This window comes from Nerophis ophidion, linkage group LG20, assembly GCF_033978795.1.
Source record: "Nerophis ophidion isolate RoL-2023_Sa linkage group LG20, RoL_Noph_v1.0, whole genome shotgun sequence".
NCBI classification, from domain to species: Eukaryota; Metazoa; Chordata; class Actinopteri; order Syngnathiformes; family Syngnathidae; genus Nerophis; species Nerophis ophidion.
This window is the reverse complement of record NC_084630.1, coordinates 42,188,883-42,207,774: the sequence shown is the minus strand read 5'-3', so window position 1 is coordinate 42,207,774 and position 18,892 is coordinate 42,188,883. Positions and strand designations below refer to the sequence as shown.

Genomic DNA, 18,892 nt, shown 5'->3' with positions numbered 1-18,892 from the left:
AACTACCCCATTTTCTTGGTCAGCTAGTCCTGCTGGAGCCTATCTCAGCCTTCTCCAGGCAAAAGGCAGACTACGGCCAAAAATCTCTCTATCGCACCGCTACATTTCTGACTAGACCTTGGACAGGTTGCCAGTCAATCAGGCCACTGACTACACTATGAGGGGTTGACTTGTGTGCTAGTCCAGTAGGCAGAGGACCCTCCCTTTTCTGAGGGACGAGTCCTCCCACATTCTTTAGTTCTTAGGCTGTCTGACAAATGAAAGGTGACAAGAATTGACTATTAACAATTTAGTTTACCCTATTTCCTTGAATTGCCACCGGGGCGCTAATATTTTAAAACCTCTTCTCACTCCGGCGTTTAACAAAGGCATGCAGTAAATTTAGGCCTGCGCTTATAAATTTGAGTGTGATGTAACGATACCAACATGAAAAGCACATTTAATAAAAAAAACGTTATTATGGTCTTACCTTTACTTATAAATGAAGTCCATGCGCAGCTCCTTTATAGAAGTCTTCCTTATCTTTCTTCAGTTTTAAAAGTCTCTCCGTCTCGATGGAGATCTTCCTTTATTACCTCCTGCTTGGATTGAAAGTCCAGTTTAGAAAACTGTTTAATTTTAGATATGTAATCCTCCATGTTAAAAGTGCAAGCAAGAGGAAAAAATAAACGATCGCTGCTCACTCTTGCTGCTTGTTGTCACTTCTTCTGCAGCCGAGTAGTCGCAAGAAGGATCACTAGCGCCCTCTACCACCAGGAGGCGGGAGTCATTTAATGACTCATATTTGACACACGCAGCTACGGTATAATAATAAAACAGAGCTGCTTACTGTTCTTTTTAGCATATTCAATAGCTTGGACCTTAAATCCTACTGAATAGCTCTTAATCTTCTACCCTTTATGTGTTTTCAAATGATTGAAATCAGCCTCCTCCATTTTGAAAATGATGACCAGTTTGACCCGGCGGTAATTCTAGACATGCGCTAATAAAAATAATATTTTGCGAAACGAGTTTGACCCGGCAGTAATTCATGGAAATACGGTATACAATTTTGGTGTTGCTTACCTGAGTCATATTGCAGTCTACATGTATCTCTTATGTGTGACTGCCATCTACTGGTCACACTTATCATTTCACTATGTGCCAAATAGAATAGCTTCAAAATTGCTAAGCACAACCAAAAGGATTCCGTACATTAGGGGCGCCGGGTTACACGGCGCAGTGTCGATTTTTGAGAAAATGAAAGGATTTTAAGGGATTTTTTTAAGGATTTGAAAATACAGTAAGTTACTCCATCTTCCTGCTGATGATGGATCACAACATCTTCCATCCTCATGTCATAAGATTAGAGTGTCTTCTTGCTCTCCGCTAAATAGTTGTGTGGCATGTTGGGCATCCTAAGCTCCTTGCTGGTGCAGCCACACGGTCTTTGTTTCTGCCGCGGCCAACAAAGAAGTTGTAGTGTGGAATGTTCACATTGTTCTTAAGTCCCTGCACCACCGACTGGAGCCTGCCTCTCCGCTTTTTATTTCTTCTCTACTTGGCACACAAATTAGACACGGATCGAGTGAAAAGCTGCAACCTATTTTATTTCCCAGCGAAAAAAAGCAAAACCTCTTTGAGAAACTGATATATTTCAATCAATGTTTATTTATATAGCCCCAAATCACAAATGTCTCAAAGGACTGCACAAATCATTACGACTACAACATCCTCGGAAGAACCCACAAAAGGGCAAGGAAAACTCACACCCAGTGGGCAGGGAGAATTCACATTCAGTGGGACGCCAGCGACAATGCTGACTATGAGAAACCTTGGAGAGGACCTCAGATGTGGGCAACCCCCCCCCCTCTAGGGGACCGAAAGCAATGGATGTCGAGCGGGTCCAACATGATACTGTGAAAGTTCAATCCATAGTGGCTCCAACACAGCAGCGAGAGTCCCGTCCACAGGAAACCATCTGAAGCGGATCAGCAGCGTAGAGATGTCCCCAACCGATACAGGCGAGCGGTCCATCCTGGGTCCCGACGAGCGGTCCATCCTGGGTCTCGACTCTGGACAGTCAGTACTTCATCCATGGTCATCGGACCGGACCCCCTCCACAAGGGAGGGGGGGACATAGGAGAAAGAAAAGAAGCGGCAGATCAACTGGTCTAAAAAGGAGGTCTATTTAAAGGCTAGAGTATACAAATGAGTTTTAAGGTGAGACTTAAATGCTTCTACTGAGGTAGCATCTCGAAGTATGAGTACTGGAGCCCGAACGGAAAACGCTCTATAGCCCGCAGACTTTTTTTGAGCTCTAGGAATCACTAATAAGCCGGAGTCTTTTGAACGCAGATTTCTTGCCGGGACATACGGTACAATACAATCGGCAAGATAGGCTGGAGCTAGACCGTGTAGTATTTTATACGTAAGTAGTAAAACCTTAAAGTCACATCTTAAGTCCACAGGAAGCCAGTGCAGGTGAGCCAGTACAGGCGTAATATGATCAAACTTTCTTGTTCTTGTCTATTTGTGATCACACGGCCATCTCTTTACCAAAAATAAATTAAAAAAAGTTGACATTGAGTCCACTGGCAATTTGCACGCCTTTCAGTGTGATCAAACCTCGCCATGGTCAGCCGGAGCACCAACTGGCCCCTCGCTGCCAGGGTTGGGGGGGGGTTGAACACATCCAGAGACCGCCATCCCCACGGTGAGTCACCTCCCCAGCAGGCTATGACGAGTGTGTCATCACACGCCCTTTTTCAGCAAAGCTTATCTGTTGTTGAGTTGAGCGCTGATAAAATATGGAGACAAGCACATGTTTGACTCTGTGGGGTCCGGCTTCAGCAGCAAAGAGAGCCTGGCCTCACTCAAAGGAAGCGGAAAGGCCAATTAAAGGCAGTCAACCGAGAATTGCCTGTCCCTGCCAATAAACGAGCAGCGTAAAAGACACAATAGGATTACCAGCATCTGCATGTCTTGGCTTTTTTTTTTTTTACTGCCTTTCCACAGTCAGCGTTCCTTCCAGTCGTCCACAGCATACTTAAACACTCGCCTGCACAATTTGCAACACTTGTCCGCCTGAAAGTCCTCGTCAGAGGATCAAATGTGTTTGGACACTGGGCCATGACAAATACATGAGCTGAAATTGTAAGCAGGTCCCATTTTTTTGGGACAAGTACTACTGGTACTCAATTTTAGAAGAAATTGTTTTTTTTTCATATATTTGCTGCAACACAGCAGTAAAACGGCTGATCAGACAAAACACAAGTCATGGACCCACTAGCTGCAGAAGCTAGCACTCCAATTAGCTAAACCAGGGGTCGGGAACCTTTTTGGCTGAGAGAGCCCTTAAAGCCAGATATTTCAAAATGTATTTCCGTGAGAGCCATATAGTTGGGGACTTGTCCAGGGTGTATGCCGCCTTCCGCTCGATTTTAGCTGAGATAGGCACCAGCGCCCCCCGCGACCCTAAAGGGAATAAGCGGTAGAAATGGATGGATGGATGGATGAATACAACTAAATGCGTGCATTTTTAAGTAAGACCAACATTTTTAGAGTATAATAAGTCTCTTAGTCTTTTTCATAACATTGTTATTCTAAAGCTAACCAATAATAAATATAATACTTCTTACCATTACAGCACTTTTTGAACAGGTACGATAGAAAATGGATGGTTGGATTAAAATGCATGAGAAGGTTTTATAATTTGAACGTTATTTTTAACACTGTGATTACCAGCGGAATTATTCATTACTTATCGTGTTAAGCAATGTCAGCTAATATTTATCTGAGAGCCAGATGTAGTCATCAAAAGAGCCACATCTGGCTCTAGAGCCATAGGTTCCCTACCCCTGAGCTAAACAGACTCAAAAACTCCACGGTGACGTCTTCGTAAAACTACGAAACTGAAACAATACAAAAATAATGCCATTGTAAGTTAATAGGATCAAAAACCCTTGTAAACATGTTAGCTTATTAGCTAATACCAACGGCGCTAGCTTGATTAAATTACGATAGGACGTACAAATATGCATGAAAACACTCCTCCAGACGTCACACATGGGATTGTTTAGTAAGTAAGTTATTTACACAAAGATTTTAAAAACATGTATTTTCATACCTTAATTGTTTCTAAACGGCGTCTGTAACACGGCAGTAAAACGGCTGATCAAACAAAACACAAGTCATGGACCCACTAGCTGCGGAAGCTAGCACTCCAATCAACTCAACAGACTCAATAACTCCACGGTGACGTCTTGGTAAAACTGAAACAATACAAAAAGAATGGCTTTTTAAGTTAATACGATCAAAAACACTTGTAAACGTGTTATTTTATTAGCTAATACCAACGGCGCTAGCTTGATTAAATTACGATAGCACGTACAAATATGCATGAAAACACTCCTCCAGACGTCACACATGGGATGGTTTAGTAAGTAAGTTATTTAAACAAAGATTTTAAAAACATGTATTTTCATACCTTAATTGTTTCTAAACAGCGTCTGTAACACGGCAGTAAAACGGCTGAATCAAACAAAACACAAGTCATGAACCCACTAGCTGCGGAAGCTAGCACTCCAATCAACTCAACAGACTCAAAAACTCCACGGTGACCTCTTGGTAAAACTACGAAACTGAAACAATACAAAAAGAATGCCATTGTAAGTTAATAGGATCAAAAACACTTGTAAACATGTTAGCTTATTAGCTAATACCAACGATGATAGCTTGATTAAATTACGATAGGACGTACAAATATGCATGAAAACACTCCTCCAGACGTCACACATGGGATTGTTTAGTAAGTTATTTACACAAAGATTTTAAAACATGCATTTTCATACCTTAATTGTTTCTAAACGGCGTCTGTAACACGGCAGTAAAACGGCTGATCAAACAAAACACAAGTCATGGACCCACTAGCTGCGGAAGCTAGCACTCCAATCAACTCAACAGACTCAATAACTCCACGGTGACGTCTTGGTAAAACTGAAACAATACAAAAAGAATGCCTTTTTAAGTTAATACGATCAAAAACACTTGTAAACGTGTTAGCTTATTAGCTAATACCAACGACGCTAGCTTGATTACATTGCGGTAGCACATACAAATATGCATGAAAACACTCCTCCAGACGTCACACATGGGATGGTTTAGTAAGTTATTTACACAAGGATTTTAAAAACATGTATTTTCATACCTTAACTGTTTCCAAACGGTGTCTGTAACACGGCAGTAAAACGGCTGATCAAACAAAACACAAGTCATGAACCCACAAGCTGCGGAAGCTAGCACTCCAATCAACTCAACAGACTCAATAACTACACAGTATGTAAAATACTGTAATGCTTGAAAAAGACATAGGGCTGGCACAAAAAGACTTGTCTCCTTTGTGCTCCTTTCACATTGTTACTCACCAAATGGCGGGGACTTGTGTTGAAACTATTTACAGAATAAGACTAATGTTGAAGGGCGAGGTGTTTAGTTTTAATGCCGCATCTTAACGCCTGAGTCGGATCAATAAACCCTTTCAGCGCTATAATTAACAAATGAAGAACTCTGGCTTTTTTCCCCCTCTTTCTCTTTGTTTCCTTTACACGTGTGCTCTGTACGGATAACCCTGGCTGGCTGACGGCTGCCACACAACTAATCGATGAGTGGAGATTGCCTCATGTTGTCCATCTTCTGTGGCCTCGGTCTCAAAAGGAAGCCTTGGTATTTAGTTGCAAGTGCAGAGCAGACACCGAGGCAATGGAGGAATTAGTTGTACCGTATTTCCTTGAATTGCCGCCGGGGCGCTAATTATTTTAAAACCTCTTCTCACTCCGAGCGCTTACCAAAGGCATGCGGTAAATTTAGGCCTGCGCTTATAAATTTGAGTGTGATGTAAGGATACCATCATGAAAAGCACATTTTATTAAAAAAAAACTTATTATGGTCTTACCTTTACTTATAAATGAAGTCCATGCGCAGCTCCTTTTGATTAAAAGCATCGATAACTTGTTTATAGAAGTCTTCCTTATCTTTCTTCAGTTTTAAAAGTCTCTCTGTCTCGATGGAGATCTTCCTTTATTATATCCTGCTTCGATTGAAAGTTCAGTTTAGAGAACTGTTTTATTTTAGATATGTAATCCTCCATGTTAAAAGTGCAAGCGAGAGGAAAAAATAAACACACGCTGCTCACTCTTGCTGCTTGTTGTCACTTCTTCTGCAGCCGAGTAGTCGCAAGAAGGATCACTAGCGCCCTCTACCACCAGGAGGCGGGAGTCATTTAATGACTCATATTTGACACACGCAGCTACGGTATATCAATAAAACATAGCGTCTTACTGTTCTTTTTAGCATATTCAATAGCTTGGACGTTTAAATCCTACTGAATAGCTCTTAATCTTCTTCCCTTTATGCGATTTCAAATGATTGAAATCAGCCTCCTCCATTTTGAAAATGACGACAGGTGAAGTGTCACTCGTGACGTGACGAGTTTGACCCGACGGAAATTCTAGGCATATGCTAATTATTTGGCGAAACGAGTTTGACCCGGCAGTAATTCTAGGCAGGCGCATACTATATACCCGGCTCTCTCTGTCTCGATGGAGATCTTGCTTTAATACCTCCTGCTTCGATTGAAAGTCCAGTTTAGAAAACTGTTTCATTTTAGATATGTAATCCTCCATGTTAAAAGTGCAAGCGAGAGGAAAAAATAAACGATGGCTGCTCACTCTTGCTGCTTGTTGTCACTTCTTCTGCAGCCGAGTAGTCGCAAGAAGGATCACTAGCGCCCTCTACCACCAGGAGGCGGGAGTCATTTAATGACTCATATTTGACACACGCAGCTACGGTATATCAATAAAACATAGCGTCTTACTGTTCTTTTTAGCATATTCAATAGCTTGGACGTTTAAATCCTACTGAATAGCTCTTAATCTTCTTCCCTTTATGCGATTTCAAATGATTGAAATCAGCCTCCTCCATTTTGAAAATGACGACAGGTGAAGTGTCACTCGTGACGTGACGAGTTTGACCCGACGGAAATTCTAGGCATATGCTAATTATTTGGCGAAACGAGTTTGACCCGGCAGTAATTCTAGGCAGGCGCATACTATATACCCGGCTCTCTCTGTCTCGATGGAGATCTTGCTTTAATACCTCCTGCTTCGATTGAAAGTCCAGTTTAGAAAACTGTTTCATTTTAGATATGTAATCCTCCATGTTAAAAGTGCAAGCGAGAGGAAAAAATAAACGATGGCTGCTCACTCTTGCTGCTTGTTGTCACTTCTTCTGCAGCCGAGTAGTCGCAAGAAGGATCACTAGCGCCCTCTACCACCAGGAGGCGGGAGTCATTTAATGACTCATATTTGACACACGCAGCTACGGTATATCAATAAAACATAGCTGCTTACTGTTCTTTTTAGCATATTCAATATCTTGGACTTTAAATCCTACTGAATAGCTCTTAATCTTCTTCCCTTTATGCGATTTCAAATGATTGAAATCAGCCTCCTCCATTTTGAAAATGACGACAGGTGAAGTGTCACTCGTGACGTGACGAGTTTGACCCGGCGGAAATTCTAGGCATATGCTAATTATTTGGCGAAACGAGTTTGACCCGGCAGTAATTCTAGGCAGGCGCATACTATATACCCGGCTCTCTCTGTCTCGATGGAGATCTTGCTTTAATGCCTCCTGCTTCGATTGAAAGTCCAGTTTAGAAAACTGTCTCATTTTGGATATGTAATCCTCCATGTTAAAAGTGCAAGCGAGAGGAAAAAATAAACGGTCGCTGCTCACTCTTGCTGCTTGTTGTCACTTCTTCTGCAGCCGAGTAGTCGCAAGAAGGATCACTAGCGCCCTCTACCACCAGGAGGCGGGAGTCATTTAATGACTCATATTTGACACACGCAGCTACGGTATAGTAATAAAACATAGCTGCTTACTGTTCTTTTTAGCATATTCAATATCTTGGACTTTAAATCCTACTGAATAGCTCTTAATCTTCTTCCCTTTATGCGATTTCAAATGATTGAAATCAGCCTCCTCCATTTTGAAAATGATGACAGGTGACTCGTGACGTGACGAGTTTGACCCGGCGGAAATTCTAGGCATTTGTAGAAACGAGTTTGACATGGCAGAAATTCCAGACATGTGCTAATAAAAATAATATTTTGCGAAACGAGTTTGACCCGGCAGTAATTCTAGGCAGGCGCATACTATATACCCGGCGGCAATTCAGGGAAATACGGTATATGGTGTATGGTGACATGGCCTGAAAATATCCAGATATTATTAAAAGGCCATATCGCCCAGCCCTACTTTATAATGTCACATTAAATATTGGATATTTCGTTTGCTTTTAAAGAACCGTGGCTCGCCCGTGCCGGTAGCACTCGTGCATCCGCAGATCGTCACGCTACCTACCGCCTCTGCACTTGTCTGTCGACAAGACAAAATGATCCATCTTTACCCTTAAATGTATCAAAGACATGCTGCAATAGAAATGTGATCTACATGTTTCAGTTCAAGCAGTAAACATTTCTCCGTGGTGCCAGAATGTGGCTTCTCCCGTCACTCCAACACAGACATGGATGCAAGAAGAGGCGCTTTCATTTCTATTTTGTGGTGCCTGAATGCCTGCCTCAAATGTCCACCCAGGAAAAAAGGGAAGGTGGGGGCGGGGGTGCATTCTTACCGCTTTGGACTGTTTTATTTGAGGAGCTGGACTCTGACCAGAGGATGTGCAAGATGAAAATGTTGGCTGCATCCCAGACGAAGGCAGGGATGCTGGATCCAGATCAAGCCTGCCGTCGTGTTCCAGGATGCCATCTTTAATTCCTACTAATGTCCTCATAGCACGTCTTAGTGTTCCATTGTCACTTATTATTTCATTAACATGCCGTAGAGCATGAGTGCATAACAAGTCTTGTGGCCTGCAAATTACCAGCTTTTTATTCCCCCCCCCCCCCCCCCAAAAAAAAAAGCCTGCCTGCATTCATTTAAAGATTGCTGATGGGTCCCCACCCCCGCACTCTCTGGGGCCGTCTTATTTTATTTAATGTTGCCGCATGAAGACACCTAAGCTCTTTATTTCACGTTCTCTCTTCCCACGCTCTAATCACGCTGCATTGCTTCCTCTTTCATCTCGGCGCCACGTTCGGCCAATGACTGTCACTCCGGCAATGTGAGCTCTGACTTCCATACGCAAATCTCCTTCCTTAGATGTCGCCCATAGTCCACCATCAGTGGCACCTATGGCGTCTTTACCATTAAGCTTATTTTTTTCTTTCTTTTTTGTTTTACAGCGTAGCTAATGTCTCAGCACAAATCGATTGAGATTATTTTCGGACTATAAATCGCAGTTTATTTCATAGTTTGTCCGGGGGGTGCGACATATACTCCGGAGCATACTTGCCAACCCTCCCGGGTTTTCTGGGAGACTCCCGAAATTCAGCGTCTCTCCCGAAAATCTCCCGGGACAAATTTTCTCCCGAAAATATCCCGAAATTCAGGTGGAGCCTGTTTTCACGTCCGCTTTCCCACAATATAAACAGCGTGTCTGCCCAATGACGTTATAACTGTAGAACGATCGAGGGCGGGTTCTTGGTTTCTTATGTGGGTTTATTGTTAGGCAGTTTCATTAACGTCCTCCCAGCGCGGTAACAACACACAACAACAGCAGTCACGATTTCGTCTACCGTAAAGCAGTTCGTCTGCCGTAAACAGAAATGTTCCGACACTCTTAAACAGGACAATACTGCCATCTACTGTACATGCACTACAACACCTCCACGCAACTTCAACCTTTTTCTAATACCCTCCTCCATTCACATCCCATCTCCACGGATTGTAAATAACCAAATGTAAATAATCAAATGTATTTCTAATGTATATACTTGTTCTTATGCTATGTGAACTCACTATGTTCTCTGCTGGCTGTACATATCCTACTAAATAAGACCTACACTGTTTCAATGTCTATTTGTCTGTTGATGTATTGGTGATGACTGAAGTTCTGATATCAACCAAAGCTCCTCATCCCAACCCCCGGAATGTAAATAATGTAAATAATTCGATGTAGATACTATGATGATTAACTTGTGTCATGACTGTATTATGTTGATAGTATATATTTGTACCATAGATATATTAACGTGGACCCCGACGTAAACAAGTTGAAAACTTATTGGGGTGTTACCATTTAGTGGTCAATTGTACGGAATATGTACTGAACTGTGCAATCTACTAATAAAAGTTTCAATCAATCAATCAATCAATCGTGCAAATGTGACAATAACATCTATGACTTTTAGACAGTGCAATGCACGACTGCCCACACAACAGCTGTAAATATACTCTTAACCACGCCCCCCACCTCCTGAAATAGGGGGTCTCAAGGTTGGCAAGACTTGTGTGTGAAATTATTAACACATTACCGTAAAATATCAAATAATATTATTTATCTCATTCGCGGAAGAGACGAAGAAAATGTCAGCAATCGTCACACACGTCAACCAATAAAAATTCGGCGGGGGAGGCTCATGGCAGAAGTGCATTGTGGGTCATGGTATGCTAAATGCTATATACTACTACCGTAGCTAATAAAATGGATCATTTCATCGTTGGCGGTAACTTATAAAAAGTGAGAAGGGCTGAACAAAAATGGCATTGAAAAGGAAATCATGTAGTGCAGATTACAAGCTGGACGTAGTGAAATATGCAGCAGAAAAGGACAAGAGGAAGCGGCGCATACCTTTGGAGTTGGCAGAGTTGTTTAGAAGCGACATCCAGGAAGAAGATTTCATGGGATTTATGGATTAGGAGTGAGAGATAGTTTGGTAAAGGTATAGCATGTTCTATATGTTATAGTTATTTGAATGACTCTTACCATAATATGTTAGGTTAACATAGCAGTTGCTTATTTATGCCTCATATAACCTACACTTATTCAGTCTGTTGTTCACTATTCTTTATTTATTTTAAATTGCCTTTCAAATGTCTATTCTTGCTGTTTGGTTTTATCAAATAAATTTCCCCCAAAAATGCGACTTATATATGTTTTTTTTTTCTTCTTTATTATGCATTTTCGGCTGGTGCGACATATACTCCGGAGCGATTTATAATCCGAAAAATACGGTATATGAAGTAATACACATAGGGCTGGGCAATATGGCTTTTTTTTATATCGCAATATTTTTAGGCCGTATCGTGATACACCATATTTATCTGGATGTTTTGCGTTAGCCTCGAATGAACACTTGATGCATATAATCACAGCAGTATGATGATTCTATGTGTCTACATTAAAACATCCTTCTTCATACTGCATTCATATATGCTACTTTTAATAAACTTTCATGCAGAGAAGGAAATCACAACCAAAAAAAAAAATCACAATTTTTTTCTCATACGGTGTAGATCTGGAAATGTTTGCCTCGGCATTTTGTCGGTGTGGGCATGTGGCACCAGATGGAGATGTTCACATGGGGAGTTTCAAGCACTCTTCATTTTCTAGCGCAGTGCTTCTCAAATGGGGGTACGCGTAACCTTGGGGGTACTTGAAAGTATGCCAAGGGGGTACGTGAGATTTAAAAAATATCTTCTAAAAATTGCAACAATTTAAAAATCCTTTATAAATATATTTATTGAATAATACTTCAACAAAATATGAATGTAAGTTCATAAAGTGTGAAAAGAAATGCAACAATGCAATATTCAGTGTTGACAGCTAGATTTTTTGTTGACATGTTCCATAAGTATTGATGTTAAAGACTTATTTTTTTGTGAAGAAATGTTTAGAATGAAGTTGATGAATCCAGATGGATCTCTATTACAATCCCCAAAGAGGGCACTTTAAGTTGATGATTACTTCTATGTGTAGAAATCTGCATTTATAATTGAATCACTTGTTTATTTTTCAACAAGTTTTGAGTTATTTTTATATCTTTTTTTCCCCAAGTAGTTCAAGAAAGACCACTACAAATGAGCAATATTTTGCACTGTTATACAATTTAATAAATCAGAAACTGATGACATAGTGCTGTATTTTACTTCTGTATCTCTTTTTTTCAACCAAAAATGCTTTGCTCTGATTAGGGGGTACTTGAATTAAAAACATGTTCACAGGGGGTACATCACTGAAAAAAGGTTGAGAATGGGGGTACGCGTACCCCTGGGGGTACTTGAAGGTATGCCAAGGGGTACATGAGAGTTTTTAAAAATATTCTAAAAATAACAACAGTTAAAAAATCCTTTATAAATATATTTATTGAATAATACTTCAACAAATTATGAATGCAAGTTCATCAACCGTGAAAAGAAATGCAACAATGCAATATTCAGTGTTGACAGCTAGATTTTTTTGTTGACATGTTTCATAAATATTGATGTTAAAGATTTCTTTTATTGTGAAGAAATGTTTAGAATGAAGTTGATGAATCCAGATGGATCTCTATTACAATCCCCAAAGAGGGCACTTTAAGTTGATGATTACTTCTATGTGGAGAAATCTGCATTTATAATTGAATCACTTGTTTATTTTTCAACAAGTTTTTAGTTATTTGTATATCTTTCTTTCCCAAATAGTGGATAACTCCTCTGGCAGGGGGATCCCCTCGTCTCTTTTAATGCACAGCATAGGACACATAGCAAGAGTGGTCCTCAGGTCCTGTTGATCAGGGGCAGTAGCTCCACAGCCACAGATCCACTTTTAACCACTAATATCACAGTCAAAATGAAAGCTTGTTCCCATAGGCACCATAAACTGTTAATAATGTTTGGACAAAAGTGTATATTATATATAGTATTTATATAGGTGTGTGTGTGCGTGTGCGTGTGCGTGTGTGTGTGTGTATTTTGGGTATATGCATTTGTGTATGTATGTGATTGTGTGTATGTATGTATATATGTATACGTATGTGTATGTATATATAAATATATATATATATATATATATGTGTGTGTTTTTATTTATTTTTTAAATATTTTGACTTAAACAAATATTGATATTGTATGTATGTGTGTGTGTATATATGTGTGTACTTATGTATATATGTAAGTGTGTGTGAATTTAAATGTATTATATATACATAATATATAGCATCTACGCAGCAACCACTGAACTGGATTATATTATATATATTATTGTATTCCATCCCATCCATCCATTTTCTACCGCTTATTCCCTTTTGGGGTCGCGGGGGGCGCTGGCGCCTATCTCAGCTGCAATCGGGCGGAAGGCGGGGTACACCCTGGACAAGTCACCATCTCATCGCAGGGCCAACACAGATAGACAGACAACATTCACACACTAGGGACCATTTAGTGTTGCCAATCAACCTATCCCCAGGTGCATGTCTTTGGAAGTGGGAGGAAGCCGGAGTACCCGGAGGGAACCCACGCATTCACGGGGAGGACATGCAAACTCCACATTGTTGTATTATATATTGTAAATATATATTGTATATGTATAGTGGTGGGACCTAATAAGTTTACTTCTTCCCACTCCCTTTTGAGCCAATCTTGACATCTACAAAAGATTATTCACATGTAATGTTTACAATGTAGGTGTAAAAATAATGTATTGATATATTCTTTTGTATTTTATGTCATTCTATTGTTTTGTTTGCATGGCTCAAAATAAACCATTCATTCATTCAAATAGTTCAAGAAAGACTACTACAAATGAGCAATATTTATACAATTTAATAAATCAGAAACTGATGACATAGTGCTGTATTTTACTTCTTTATCTCTTTTTTTCAACCAAAAATGCTTTGCTCTGATTAGGGGGTACTTGAATTAAAAACATGTTCACAGGGGGTACATCACTGAAAAAAGGTTGAGAACCACTGCTCTCGTGGGTGACTTATCAAATGATGTTACATATTAGCAGTAATGCTACTTTTTATAGCAACCCTTTTGCCCCACACTTGACAAATTACAGTTAATAATAATGGATTAGATTTATATCGCGCTTTTCTATTATTAGATACTCAAATAGCTCACAGAGAAGTGGGAACCCATCATTCATTCACACCTGGTGGTGGTAAGCTACTTCTGTAGCCACAGCTGCCCTGGGGTAGACTGACGGAAGCGTGGCTGCCAGTTTGCGCCTCCGACCACCACCAATCATTCATTCATCATTCATTCACCAGCGTGAGCGGCAAAGGGTGAAGTGTCCTGTTCGACATCTTCCCGCTTGTAGCCAAACCACCACAAGCCCTGCTGTTTTTCTTGGGACTTAATACTTCCTTCATTTGTTACCAGATTCCCACCTTCTTTCTCTCGTATTACCACTCGCTACACAGCTAACTTTACCTCTCTGCTCCGCATGGGCGTATACGTATGTAAGAAGGTGCACTTGTTTTATGTCTCTGTAAGAAAGAGAGACAGGAAAGAGCGGGAAGAGCCTGTAGTGTAATGCCAGCAGCTAAAAGCAACTGCGTGAGAAGGTATACTCTAATATCACCATATAGTCATTTTCTATATCGCAGAGAGACAAACCGGCGATAAATCCACTATATCGATATATCGCTCAGCCTGTTCTTGATAACTCTGTATTTACTTTTAAAGGTCCCATTGAGATTAAAGGGCTGTTTGCAAACTTTATTTACTGTAGATGCCTAGAGGGCGCTAACTTTCCAAAGTGTTGTAAGCATTATACCCCGCTCGGGATGCACAAAAAAATCGATTCACAGCCAAACCCCGATTCTTCTTCATCCTGATTATCAGGTTAGGTTACTTTATTAGTACCCGAAGGTAATCTTGTGCAGCCAGCAAGAGTAGTAGATCCAATTTCAACGGGGAGAGAAAGGAATATCTTAGATATGCAATACAAAGACCTAGCACATAACGAGCATCACAAACATTTCCAAGATCAAAAAACAGTACATGTACTCCAAGTTCCCCATAAAACGTATAAAATCCCAATCAGAGAAGATTTGGGACAAGCCAGAATAAAACACCATAACAAAAGAATAAATTGCAAAAATAGGTACTACAGCTTATTTAGTTCTGTCATTTTCCCCTTGGGGATTCAATCAATCAATCAATGTTTATTTATATAGCCCCAAATCACAAATGTCTCAAAGGACTGCACAAATCATTACGACTACAACATCCTCGGAAGAACCCACAAAAGGGCAAGGAAAACTCACACCCAGTGGGCAGGGAGAATTCACATCCAGTGGGACGCCAGTGACAATGCTGACTATGAGAAACCTTGGAGAGGACCTCAGATGTGGGCCGAAAGCAATGGATGTCGAGCGGGTCTAACATGATACTGTGAAAGTTCAATCCATAGTGGCTCCAACACAGAGTTCAGTTCAAAGCGGATCCAAGACAGCAGCGAGAGTGGGGGGGGGAGAATGGGAGAAAAAAATAGAATATTAAAATAAAATTAAAAGATCGGTCTTAGCCTGGGCCCTAGAGAGGGGGTGCAGACTGAGGCCAAGGGAAAAAAACAACTCATAGCCATAGAAACATCCCTCTTACATGTGTGTAAGAGCGAAACATCCAACATCAAAGAACACAGAGGACATTAAAGACATTAAAGCAGCAGATACAACCAGACACTTCTACATACAGATATGAATAAAAAGTAAAAGAAACATATCCACTGTGGTGGCCTTTGCGGTGTTCCACGCCATCGTACGCTGGGGTGGGAGGGAGCATGGCCAGAGACAGGAGCAGACCCAACAAAGCAACCAAGACAGCCGACTCCACTCTCGGCCAGTGTCCAGTCCGCATGGATGAGCGAGGATACGTCCAAGGTGACTGAGGTGTCCGACACCTGCTCACCCAGCCAAGACACCGCGAAGCCTCTCCGTCCCAGCGCTCAGTACTAGCTCTGCAGCCCTGTCCCCTCATCCGCATCTCCTCCAGTCCCTCCAAACTGACTCCGGTGTGGCAGACACCCAGCAGCTGGTCTCCATGGCCAAAAGGCTCCCGGTATGGCAGATCCAGAAGTCCACAAAAAAAGCACCACAGAGGTCACGAAAGTGCCACCCCTTGTCACACAGTCCCAAAGGGTCCTGGACCAAAAGGCAAAAAAATATAATAACACATGAAAACAAGAGGGAAACACAAAAGGATGATGCAAGAGCACAGAGCTCCTGCCTATAGCAGCCACTACAGCAGCGCCATCTTGGAAAAGTGGCTCCAACACAGCCGCGAGAGTTCAGTTCAAAGCGGATCCAAGACAGCAGCGAGAGTCCCGTCCAAAGGAAACCATCCCAAGCGGAGGCGGATCAGCAGCGTAGAGATGTCCCCAGCCGATACACAGGCGAGCGGTCCATCCTGGGTCCCGACGAGCGGTCCATCCTGGGTCTCGACTCTGGACAGCCAGTACTTCATCCATGCTCATCGGGCCGGACCCCCTCCACAAGGGAGGGGGGGACATAGGAGAAAAAAGAAAAGAAGCGGCAGATCAACTGGTCTAAAAAGGAGGTTTATTTAAAGGCTAGAGTATACAAATTAGTTTTAAGGTGAGACTTAAATGCTTCTACTGCGGTGGCATCTCGAACTGTTACCGGGAGGGCAATCCAGAGTACTGGAGCCCGTACGGAAAACGCTCTATAGCCCGCAGACTTTTTTTGGGCTTTGGGAATTACTAACAAGCCGGAGTCCTTTGAACGCAGATTTCTTGCCGGGACATATGGTACAATACAATCGGCAAGATAGGCTGGAGCTAGACCGTGTAGTATTTTATACGTAAGTAGTAAAACCTTAAAGTCACATCTTAAGTGCACAGGAAGCCAGTGCAGGTGAGCCAGTACAGGTATATATGTATGTATATATGTATATAAAGGTATATACAGTACAGGCGTAATATGATCAAACTTTCTTGTTCTTGTCAAAAGTCTAGCAGCCGCATTTTGTACCAACTGTAATCTTTTAATGCTAGACATGGGGAGACCCCAAAATAATACGTTACAGTAATCGAGGCGAGACGTAACAAACGCATGGATAATGATCTCGGCGTCTTTAGTGGACAAAATGGAGCGAATTTTAGCGATATTACGGAGATGAAAGAAGGCCGTTTTAGTAACGCTTTTAATGTGTGACTCAAAGGAGAGAGTTGGGTCGAAGATAATACCCAGATTCTTTACCGAGTCACCTTGTTTTATTATTTGGTTGTCAAATGTTAAAGTTGTATTATTAAATAGAGGATTAATATAGCACTTCAGATTGTGATGCAGCTGGGACAAAACGACATCTGTACCATTTTGTTTTGCCTCTTGGGACTAAAAGCCTCCGTCCTTATGGGAGAAGCTGAATTGCAAAATTCTGTTTCCCATGGAAACTTTCCATGGGAATTAATGAGAATAAACGTTGAATGCGACATGCTAGATTTTGCAGCATGATAACCGTATTTTTCGGATTGTAAATCGCTCCGGAGTATACGTCGCACCGGCCGAAAATGCATAATAAAGAAGGAAAAAACATATATAAGTCGCACTGGAGTATAAGTCGCATTTTGGGGGGAATTTTATTTGATAAAACCAAACAGCAAGAATTGACATTTGAAAGGCAATTTAAGATATATAAAGAATAGTGAACAACAGGCTGAATAAGTGTAGGTTATATGAGGCATGGGCTTCACGGTGGCAGAGGGGTTAGTGCGTTTGCCTCACAATACGAAGGTCCTGCAGTCCTGGGTTCAAATCCAGGCTCTGGATCTTTCTGTGTGGAGTTTGCATGTTCTCCCCGTGACTGCGTGGGTTCCCTCCGGGTACTCCGGCTTCCTCCCACTTCCAAAGACATGCACCTGGGGATAGGTTGATTGGCAACACTAAATTGGCCCTAGTGTGTGAATGTGAGTGTGAATGTTGTCTGTCTATCTGTGTTGGCCCTGCGATGAGGTGGCGACTTGTCCAGGGTGTACTCCGCCTTCCGCCCGATTGTAGCTGAGATAGGCGCCAGCGCCCCCCGCGACCCCAAAAGGGAATAAGCGGTAGAAAATGGATGGATATATGAGGCATAAATAAGCAACTGCTATGTTAACCTAACATATTATGGTAAGAGTCATTCAAATACTGTAACTATAACATATAGAACATGCTATACCTTTACCAAACTATCTCTCACTCCTAATCCATAAATCCCATGAAATCTTCTTCCTGGATGTCGCTTCTAAACAACTCTGCCAACTCCAAAGGTATGCGCCGCTTCCTCTTGTCCTTTCCTGCTGCATATTTCACTACGTCCAGCTTGTAATCTGCACTACATGATTTCCTTTTCAACCCCATTTTTGTTCAGCCCTTCTCACTTTTTATAAGTTATCGCCAACGATGAAATGATCCATTTTATTAGCTGCGGTAGTAGCATATAGCATTTAGCATACCATGACCCACAATGCACTTCTGCCATGACCTTCCCGCCGAATTCTTATTGGTTGACGTGTTTGTGACGATTGCCGACATTTTCTTCGTCTCTTCCGCGAATGAGCTAAATAATATTATTTTATATTTTACGGTAATGTGTTAATAATTTCACACACAAGTCTTGCCAACCTTGAGACCCCCTATTTCAGGAGGTGGGGGGCGTGGTTAAGAGTATATTTACAGCTGTTGTGTGGGCAGTCGTGCATTGCACTGTCTAAAAGTCATAGATGTTATTGTCACATTTGCACGATTGATTGATTGATTGAAACTTTTATTAGTAGATTGCACAGTACAGTACATATTCCGTACAATTGACGTGTTTGTGACGATTGCTGACATTTTCTTCGTCTCTTCCGCGAATGAGCTAAATAATATTATTTGATATTTTACGGTAATGTGTTAATAATTTCACACACAAGTCGCTCCAGAGTATAAGTCGCACACAATAAAAAAAACTGCAATTTATAGTCTAAAAAATGCGGTAACAAATCACTTCAGATTGTGACGCAGCTAGGACAAAACGACAT

The 18,892-nt window shown here is 41.4% G+C and overlaps 1 protein-coding gene across 5 annotated transcripts in view; it reads left to right on the top strand.

The window, feature by feature from the left end:
* The window catches only part of fbxw7 (F-box and WD repeat domain containing 7), a 349,039-nt gene that overhangs the window by 312,549 nt on the left and 17,598 nt on the right, over positions 1-18,892 (top strand). The window lies entirely within an intron of this gene.